The sequence below is a fragment of the Triticum urartu genome, chromosome 5A (assembly GCF_056163025.1).
Source record: "Triticum urartu cultivar PI428250 chromosome 5A, HENAU_Tu73, whole genome shotgun sequence".
NCBI lineage: Eukaryota > Viridiplantae > Streptophyta > Magnoliopsida > Poales > Poaceae > Triticum > Triticum urartu.
The window spans coordinates 401210276-401221730 of NC_141877.1; positions in this window are offsets into that span (position 1 = coordinate 401210276).

The following is an 11455-nucleotide window of genomic DNA, read 5'->3' on the forward strand; positions in this document are numbered from 1 at the left end:
GAAACTATGGCACCTCCGAGTTCTAACACACGTTCAGCTCGACGACGATCCCCGGACTCCGATCCAGCAAAGTTTCGGGGAAGAGTTCCGTCAGCATGACGGGTGGTGACGATCTTGATGTTCTACCGGCACAGGGCTTCGCCTAAGCACCGCTACAATATTATCGAGGATTATGGTGGAGGGGGGCACCGCACACGGCTAAGAGAACGATCACGAAGATCAACTTGTGTGTCTAGAGGTGCCCCCCTGCCCCCGTATATAAAGGAGCAAGGGGGGAGGCCGGCCGGCCCTTGTGGGCGCGCCAAGGAGGAGGAGTCCTCCACCTAGTAGGAGTAGAACTCCCCTCTTTCCTACTCCTACTAGGAGGGGGAAAGGAAGGGGGAGAGGGAGAAGGAAAGGGGGGCGCCGCCCCCCCTCTCCTAGTCCAATTCGGACCAGAGGGGTAGGGGGCGCGCGACCCACCTTGGCCGCCCCTCTCTCTCTCCACTAGGGCCCATAAGGCCCATTACTTCTCCCGGGGGGTTCCGGTAACCCTCCGGCACTCCGGTTTTCTCTGAAATCACCCGGAACACTTCCGGTGTCTGAATATAGCCGTCCAATATATCGATCTTTATGTCTCGACCATTTCGAGACTCCTTGTCATGTCCGTGATCACATCCGGGACTCCAAACAAACTTCGGTACATCAAAATATATAAACTCATAATGAAATTGTCATCGTAACGTTAAGCGTGCGGACCCTACGGGTTCGAGAACAATGTAGACATGACCGAGACACGTCTCTGGTCAATAACCAATAGTGGAACCTGGATGCTCATATTGGCTCCTACATATTCTACGAAGATCTTTATCGGTCAGACCGCATAACAACATACGTTGTTCCCTTTGTCATCGGTATGTTACTTTCCCGAGATTCGATCGTCGGTATCTCAATACCTAGTTCAATCTCGTTACCGGCAAGTCTCTTTACTCGTTTCTGTAATACATCATCTCGCAACTAACTCATTAGTTGCAATGCTTGCAAGGCTTATGTGATGTGCATTACCGAGAGGGCCCAGAGATACCTCTCCGACAATCGGAGTGACAAATCCTAATCTCGAAATACGCCAACCCAACATGTACCGTTGGAGACACCTGTAGAGCTCCTTTATAATCATCCAGTTACGTTGTGACGTTTGGTAGCACACAAAGTCTTCCTCCGGCAAACGGGAGTTGCATAATCTCATAGTCATAGGAACATGTATAAGTCATGAAGAAAGCAATAGCAACATACTAAACGATCGAGTGCTAAGCTAATGGAATGGGTCATGTCAATCACATCATTCTCCTAATTATGTGATCCCGTTAATCAAATGACAACACATGTTTATGGTTAGGAAACATAACCATCTTCGATTAACGAGCTAGTCAAGTAGAGGCATACTAGTGACGTTTAGTTTGTCTATGTATTCACACAAGTATTATGTTTCCGGATAATACAATTCTAGCATGAATAATAAACATTTATCATGATATAAGGAAATAAATAATAACTTTATTATTGCCTCTAGGGCATATTTCCTTCAGTCTCCCACTTGCACTAGAGTCAATAATCTAGATTACACAGTAATGATTCTAACACCCATGGAGCTTTGGTGCTGATCATGTTTTGCTCGTGGAAGAGGCTTAGTTAACGGGTCTGCTACATTCAGATCCGTATGTATCTTGCAAATCTCTATGTCTCCCACCTGGACTAGATCCCAGATGGAATTGAAGCATCTCTTGATGTGCTTGGTTCTCTTGTGAAATCTGGATTCCTTTGCTAAGGCAATTGCACCAGTATTGTCACAAAAGATTTTCATTGGACCCGATGCACTAGGTATGACACCTAGATCGGATATGAACTCCTTCATCCAGACTCCTTTATTTGCTGCTTCTGAAGAAGCTATGTACTCCGCTTCACATGTAGATCCCGCCACAACGCTTTGTTTAGAAATGCACCAACTGACAGCTCCACCGTTTAATGTAACCACGTATCCGGTTTGCGATTTAGAATCGTCCGGATCAGTGTCAAAGCTTGCATCAACGTAACCATTTACGATGAGCTCTTTGTCACCTCCATATACGAGAAACATATCCTTAGTCCTTTTCAGGTATTTCAGGATGTTCTTGACCGCTGTCCAGTGATCCACTCCTGGATTACTTTGGTACCTCCCTGCTAGACTTATAGCAAGACACACATCAGGTCTGGTACACAGCATTGCATACATGATAGAGCCTATGGCTGAAGCATAGGGAACATCTTTCATTTTCTCTCTATCTTATTAAGTGGTCAGGCATTGAGTCTTACTCAACTTCACACCTTGTAACACAGGCAAGAATCCTTTCTTTGCCTGATCCATTTTAAACTTCTTCAAAACTTTGTCAAGGTATGTGCTTTGTGAAAGTCCAATTAAGCGTTTTGATCTATCTCTATAGATCTTAATGCCCAATATGTAAGCAACTTCACTGAGGTCTTTCATTGAAAAACTCTTATTCAAGTATCCCTTTATGCTATCCAGAAATTCTATATCATTTCCGATTAGTAATATGTCATCTACATATAATATCAGAAATGCTACAGAGCTCCACCTCACTTTCTTGTAAATACAGGCTTCTCCAAAAGTCTGTACAAAACCAAATGCTTTGATCACACTATCAAAGCGTTTATTCCAACTCCGAGAGGCTTGCACCAGTCCATAAATGGATCGTTGGAGCTTGCACACTTTGTTAGCTCCCTTTGGATTGACAAAACCTTCCGGCTGCATCATATACAACTCTTCTTCCAGAAATCCATTCAGGAATGCAGTTTTGACATCCATCTGCCAATTTTCATAATCATAAAATGCGGCAATCGCTAACATGATTCGGACAAACTTAAGCATCGCTACGGGTGAGAAGGTCTCATCGTAGTCAATCCCTTGAACTTGTCGAAAACCTTTTGCGACAAGTCGAGCTTTGTAGACAGTACCATTACCGTCAGCGTCAGTCTTCTTCTTGAAGATCCATTTATTCTCAATTGCTTGCCGATCATTGGGCAAGTCAACCAAAGTCCATACTTTGTTCTCATACATGGATCCCATCTTAGATTTCATGGCTTCAAGCCATTTTGCGGAATCTGGGCTCACCATCGCTTCTTCATAGTTCGTAGGTTCATCATGATCTAGTATCATGACTTACAGAACAGGGTTACCGTACCATTCTGGTGCGGATCTTACTCTGGTTGATCTACGAGGTTCAGTAGTAACTTGTTCTGAAGTTTCATGATCATCGTCATTAGCTTCCTCACTAATTGGTGTAGGTGTCACAGAAACCGGTTTCTGTGATGTACTACTTTCCAATAAGGGAGCAGGTACAGTTACCTCATCAAGTTCTAATTTCCTCCCACTCACTTCTTTCGGGAGAAACTCCTTCTCTAGAAAGTTTCCGAATTTAGCAACAAAAGTCTTGCCTTCGGATCTGTGATAGAAGGTGTATCCAATAGTTTCCTTTGGATATCCTATGAAGACACATTTCTCCGATTCGGGTTCGAGCTTATCAGGTTGAAGCTTTTTCACATAAGCATCGCAGCCCCAAACTTTAAGAAATGACAACTTTGGTTTCTTGCCAAACCATAGTTCATAAGGCGTCGTCTCAACGGATTTCGATGGTGCCCTATTTAACATGAATGCGGCCGTCTCTAAAGCATAACCCCAAAATGATAGCAATAAATCAGTAAGAGACATCATAGATCGCACCATATCTAGTAAAGTACGATTACGACGTTCGGACACACCATTACGCTGTGGTGTTCCGGGTGGCGTGAGTTGCGAAACTATTCCGCATTGTTTCAAATGTACACCAAACTTGTAACTCAAATATTCTCCTCCACGATCAGATCGTAGAAACTTTATTTTCTTGTTACGATGATTTTCAACTTCACTCTAAAATTCTTTGAATTTTTCAAATGTTTCAGACTTATACCCATATCTGCTTAAGTCATCTGTGAAGGTGAGAAAATAACGATATCCACCACGAGCCTCAACATTCATCGGACCACATACATCTGTATGTATGATTTCCAACAAATCTGTTGCTCTCTCCATAGTACCGGAGAACGGCGTTTTGATCATCTTGCCCATAAGGCACGGTTCGCAAGTACCAAGTGATTCATAATCAAGTGGTTCCAAAAGCCCATCGGTATGGAGTTTCTTCATGCGCTTTACACCAATATGACCTAAACGGAAGTGCCACAAATAAGTTGCACTATCATTATCAACTCTGCATCTTTTGGTTTCAACATTATGAATATGTGTGTCACTACTATCGAGATTTAATAAGAATAGACCATTCTTCAAGGGTGCATGACCATAAAAGATATTACTCATATAAATAGAACAACCATTATTCTCTGATCTAAATGAATAACCGTCTCGCATCAAACAAGATCCAGATATAATGTTCATGCTCAACGCTGGCACCAAATAACAATTATTTAGGTCTAATACTAATCCCGAAGGTAGATGTAGAGGTAGCGTGCCTACCGCGATCACATCGACTTTGGAACCATTTCCCACGCGCATCGTCACCTCGTCCTTAGCCAATCTTCGCTTAATCCGTAGTCCCTGTTTCGAGTTGCAAATATTAGCAACAGAACCAGTATCAAATACCCAGGTGCTACTGCGAGCATTAGTAAGGTACTCATCAATAACATGTATATCACATATACCTTTGTTCACCTTGTCATCCATCTTATCCGCCAAATACTTGGGGCAGTTCCGCTTCCAGTGACCAGTCTGCTTGCAGTAGAAGCACTCAGTTTCAGGCTTAGGTCCAGATTTGGGTTTCTTCTCCTGAGCAGCAACTTGCTTGCTGTTCTTCTTGAAGTTCCCCTTCTTCTTCCCTTTGCCCTTTTTCTTGAAACTAGTGGTCTTGTTGACCATCAACACTTGATGCTCCTTCTTGATTTCTACCTCCGCAGCTTTCAGCATTGCGAAGAGCTCGGGAATTGTCTTATCCATCCCTTACATATTATAGTTCATCACGAAGCTCTTGTAGCTAGGTGGAAGTGATTGGAGAATTCTGTCAATGACGCAATCATCTGGAAGATTAACTCCCAATTGAATCAAGTATTATTATACCCAGACATTTTGAGTATATGCTCACTGACAGAACTGTTCTCCTCCATCTTGCAGCTATAGAACTTATTGGAGACTTCATATCTCTCAATCCGGGCATTTGCTTGAAATATTAACTTCAACTCTTGGAACATCTCATATGCTCCATGACGTTCAAAACATCGTTGAAGACCCGATTCTAAGCCGTAAAGCATGGCACATTGAACTATCGAGTAGTCATCAGCTTTGCTCTGCCAGACGTTCTTAACATCCTCAGTTGCATTAGCAGCAGGCCTGGCACCCAGCGGTGCTTCCAGGACGTAACTTTTCTGTGTAGCAATGAGGATAATCCTCAAGTTACGGACCCAGTCCGTGTAATTGCTACCATCATCTTTCAACTTTGTTTTCTCAAGGAACGCAATAAAATTCAACGGAACAACAACACGGGCCATCTATCTACAATCAAACATAAACAAGCAAGATACTATCAGGTACTAAGTTCATGATAAATTTAAGTTCAGTTAATCATATTACTAAAGAACTCCCACTTAGATAGACATCCCTCTAATCCTCTAAGTGATCACGTGATCCAAATCAACTAAACCATGTCTGATCATCACATGAGATGGATTAGTTTCATTGGTGAACATCACTATGTTGATCATATCTACTATATGATTCACGCTCGACCTTTCGGTCTCTGTGTTTCGAGGCCATATCTGTATATGCTTGGCTCGTCAAGTATAACCTGAGTATTCCGCGTGTGCAACTGTTTTGCACCCGTTGTAGTTGAACGTAGAGCCTATCACACCCGATCATCACGTGGTGTCTCAGCACGAAGAACTTTCACAACGGTGCATACTCAGGGAGAACACTTCTTGATAATTAGTGAGAGATCATCTTAAAATGCTACCGTCAATCAAAGCAAGATAAGATGCATAAAAGATAAACATCACATGCAATCAATATAAGTGATATGATATGGCCATCATCATCTTGTGCTTGTGATCTCCATCTTCGAAGCACCGTCATGATCACCATCGTCACCGGCGCGACACCTTGATCTCCATCGTAGCATCGTTGTCGTCTCGCCAATCTTATGCTTCTACGACTATCGCTACCGCTTAGTGATAAAGTAAAGCATTACAGGGCGATTGCATTGCATACAATAAAGCGACAAACATATGGCTCCTGCCAGTTGCCGATAACTCGGTTACAAAACATGATCATCTCATACAATAAAATTAAGCATCATGTCTTGACCATATCACATCACAACATGCCCTGCAAAAACAAGTTAGACGTCCTCTACTTTGTTTGTTGCAAGTTTTACGTGGCTGCTACGGGCTTAAGCAAGAACCAATCTTACCTACGCATAATACCACAACGATAGTTTGTCAAGTTGGTGTTGTTTTAACCTTCGCAAGGACCAGGCGTAGCCACACTCGGTTCAACTAAAGTTGGAGAAACTGACACCCGCCAGCCACCTGTGTGCAAAGCACGGCGGTAGAACCAGTCTCGTGTAAGTGTACGCGTAATGTCGATCCGGGCCGCTTCATCCAACAATACCGCCGAACCAAAGTATGACATACTGGTAAGCAGTATGACTTATATCTCCCACAACTCACTTGTGTTCTAATCGTGCATATAACATCAACACATAAAACCTAGGCTTGGATGCCACTGTTGGGGAACGTAGTAATTTCAAAAAAAATCCTACGCACACGCAAGATCATGGTGATGCATAGCAACGAGAGGGGAGAGTATTGTCTACATACCCTTGTAGACCGACAGCGGAAGCATTATGACAACGCGGTTGATGTAGTCGTACGTCTTCACGGCCCGACCGATCAAGCATCGAAACTACGGCACCTCCGAGTTCTAGCACACGTTCAGCTCGATGACGATCCCCGGACTCCGATCCAACAAAGTGTCGGGGAAGAGTTCCGTCAGCACGATGGCCTGGTGACGATCTTGATATTCTACCGTCGCAGGGCTTCGCCTAAGCACCGCTACAATATTATCGAGGATTATGGTGGAGGGGGGGACCGCACACGGCTAAGAGAACGATCACGAAGATCAACTTGTGTGTCTAGAGGTGCCCCCTGCCCCCGTATATAAAGGAGCAAGGTGGGAGGCTGGCCGGCCCTTGTGGGCGCGCCAAGGAGGAAGAGTCCTCCTCCTAGTAGGAGTAGGACTCCCCTCTTTCCTACTCCTACTAGGAGGGGGAAAGGAAGGGGGAGAGGGAGAAGGAAAGGGGGGCGCCACCCCCCCTCTCCTAGTCCAATTCGGACCAGAGGGGGAGGGGGCGCACGGCCCACCTTGGCCGCCCCTCTCTCTCTCCACTAGGTCCCATAAGGCCCATTACTTCTCCCGGGGGGTTCCGGTAACCCTTCGGCACTCCGGTTTTCTCTGAAATCACCTGGAACACTTCCGGTGTCTGAATATAGCCGTCCAATATATCGATCTTTATGTCTCGACCATTTCGAGACTCCTTGTCATGTCCGTGATCACATCCGGGACTCCAAACAAACTTCGGTACATCAAAATATATAAACTCATAATGAAATTGTCATCGTAACGTTAAGCGTGCGGACCCTACGGGTTCGAGAACAATGTAGACATGACCGAGACACGTCTCTGGTCAATAACCAATAGCGGAACCTGGATGCTCATATTGGCTCCTACATATTCTACGAAGATCTTTATCTGTCAGACCGCATAACAACATACGTTGTTCCCTTTGTCATCGGTATGTTACTTGCCCGAGATTCGATCGTCGGTATCTCAATACCTAGTTCAATCTCGTTACCGGCAAGTCTCTTTACTCGTTTCTGTAATACATCATCTCGCAACTAACTCATTAGTTGCAATGCTTGCAAGGCTTATGTGATGTGCATTACCGAGAGGGCCCAGAGATACCTCTCCGACAATCGGAGTGACAAATCCTAATCTTGAAATACGCCAACCCAACATGTACCGTTGGAGACACCTGTAGAGCTCCTTTATAATCATCCAGTTACGTTGTGACGTTTGGTAGCACACAAAGTCTTCCTCCGGCAAACGGGAGTTGCATAATCTCATAGTCATAGGAACATGTATAAGTCATGAAGAAAGCAATAGCAACATACTAAACGATCGGGTGCTAAGCTAATGGAATGGGTCATGTCAATCACATCATTCTCCTAATGATGTGATCCTGTTAATCAAATGACAACACATTTCTATGGTTAGGAAACATAACCATCTTCGATTAACGAGCTAGTTAAGTAGAGGCATACTAGTGACGTTTAGTTTGTCTATGTATTCACACAAGTATTATGTTTCCGGGTAATACAATTCTAGCATGAATAATAAACATTTATCATGATATAAGGAAATAAATAATAACTTTATTATTGCCTCTAGGGCATATTTCCTTCAGTGGGGCCAGATGAAGAATTTGGTGCAGCTGAGGAACTTGCTGAGACACCAGAGGCAATAGAGATGCCTGCAGTCCTTTGGCACGAGGCCAGATGCGCAGGTGCTGAGGACTTTGTCGGAACAGCTGAGGACTTTGGAGGAGGTGCTGAGGATTTTGAAGGAGCAGGAGTAGCTTGAGGAATTGGTCTTGAAGATTTTGAAGTGCCTGGCCATGAGGGCGCAGCTGAGGAACTTGGCCGTGAGGGCACTGTTGGTGAAGCACTTGGCTTACGAGCAGGCTTCTTAGGCATAGATTTCCTCGGCTTGACAGAGGCCTCAGTGGCAGCAGCGGCAGCAGAGTCTTCATTGAATTTCCTCACTGATTCTTTGGCTTGTCTTGCCAACTTAGCTTGGCGTCTGGCCCATTCTTTAGGAAAGTCCTCACCGCGTTTGACGCTAGTGGGATCAGCCACTTGGCCAGGTGCCAGCGGAAGTCTTGGGCATGGAGGGTTGAGAGCAAATTTCTTCATATACTTTGGAGTAACGTATCTGTACTCCCTCCATTCACGTGCCCATCTCCTTTCAATCCTCTGTATGCGCACCTTGCGCTGATTTTTGTTTTCTTTGCCAAACTTGGCTTCATCAGGTGTGCAGTAATCTTTGTAAATGTCCTCAGGTATTTCAAAAGCAGTCATGACCTCAGGTTTCTTTCCTCCTTTCTGTGGCTTCTTACCATCTGCCATTTTCTTCAGCTGAGGAATTTGAACAATCGAATTCTCTGAAGAAGTATGCAGTTTTTCTTCGAGGAACGTTGCAAATGAGTTAAGTTGATGAGAACCTAGTGATTCAGCAGCGGACATGAGTGCCTGTGAATAGAGTATAGTTGCGAAGAACTTGGAGAGGTCATATGTGTTCTTAGAAGGTTTTTCAAAAAGAACAAGTTTGAGGAATTTGACTAGATGAGTCTTGAAGAATTTCACTAAGCGTGCTTTGTCTTAGGTTCCAGAGTTGTATAGATCGAAGATCCACACAATTGAGGAATCTTGAAGAAAATAATGCTTAGAGAAATGGATCAAGAACAGAAGACTTGTGAGGTGTTTTGTGTGTGAGGACTTGAAGAATAAAACACCTTTGAAGATTTTGTAGAAAACTTTCGAATCAAAGAGGGCAGTAAAAGTAACTTTTAATTACCCTGAATGAAGAACACGATGAACACAGAGATGGAGAAGTGAAGTTCGTCGGTGTAGATCTTCCACGCCCTAACTTGGTGGAGGAAGACGGCTACGGCGGCGGCGGAGGTGAAGATTTCCGCGGTCGGCGCGAGTACGACGGCGACAAGGTCGAGGCAATGAAGCTCTTCCTCACCGGCGACGATGGAGTACCGGCGGCGCTAGGGTTTGGGAAGCTCGAGCGGGAGAGAGAGATCGAGCGGAGTAAAGGAAGTGAGGAAGGGGTGAGGGGGTATTTATAGTGGCAGTGAAAAACTGTTCGCCCGAAGATTTGGGACGAATGTGCCCCTGACCCTTCTCCTTCGCATGACATGTGTCACCCACGTACTGAGAGGTGGAGATCGTGTAAGATTGTGGGTGAATAGAAAAATGCATCATGGGATGCGGAACGGTTTGAGCGGCAAAACCGAAAATTTGGATAAGATTTGTTTTAACGTTCCGTTCGCAATTTCTTCAGCTGACAAGGACACAATGAAGATTTTGAACGAGTTTCAAATAGAACGCACATGAAAAATTTGTGAATAGATTGGATTGAGTATAGCATAGAGGGGAAAGGGTCCGATCACATTCACTTAGCAGAAAAAAACAACTTGAAGAATTAGCCATAAGTGAATGTTGTAGAGGACAAAACTCATATATATATATAGCCAATGAAGAAAAATGACGGAAATAGTGAAGATTTTGCAAAGTTGAAGAATTTGAACAACTGAGGAATTTCAAACATGAGGAAAAACTCAAATTGAAGATTTTCAACTTTTGTGGTGGCGTGACCCACCGTATAAGAATGATGATTTCAGGCGCCGCGTACAATTGTTGTAGGGTTCTGAGAATCAAATTCTTCATTAATTTCTTCACACTTAGAGTGTTATTCTTCATTAATTGAAGAAAAAACGTTTCTTCATGTGTTGCACATCTAAGTCATCAATTTTTGCATAAGTGTTAGGATGAGTGCCTTTTCAAAGTACATTCGAAGACTCTAAGATATTTAGCTCACACCGCAACTTGCTAAATCTCTTCTCATCCAAGGGCTTTGTGAAGATATCGGCTAGCTGTTCTTCAGTCTTCACATGCTCAATAGAAATGTCGCCCTTCAACACATGATCACGAAGAAAATGATGACGAATCTGAATGTGCTTTTTCTTCGAGTGCTGAACTGGGTTGTGAGCAATCTTGATGGCACTCTCATTGTCACAGAGGAGAGGCACACTCTTCACGTTGACGCCATAGTCCTTGAGTGTTTGCTTCATCCATAGCAGTTGAGCACAGCAAGAACCAGCAGCAATGTACTCAGCTTAAGCAGTAGACAGTGATACGCAGTTCTGTTTCTTCGAGGACAAACAAACCAAGGATTGTCCGAGGAAATGACATGTACCAGATGTTGACTTGCGGTCCACACGATCACCAGCATAGTCAGAGTCAGAATATCCAATGAGATCAAAATCCGAGCCCTTGGGATACCATAATCCTAGTGTTGGTGTGTGAGCTAGATATCGAAGAATATGCTTCACAGCCTTATGGTGTGATTCCTTTGGTGTAGCTTGAAATCGGGCACACATGCAAACACTAAGCATTATATCTGGCCTAGATGCACATAAGTACAATAAAGAACCAATCATGGAGCGGTATACCTTATGATCAAAGTCAATACCATTTTCATTAGTGCATAGTTGACCATTTGTGGGCATAGGGATTTTGATGCCTTTGCAATCTT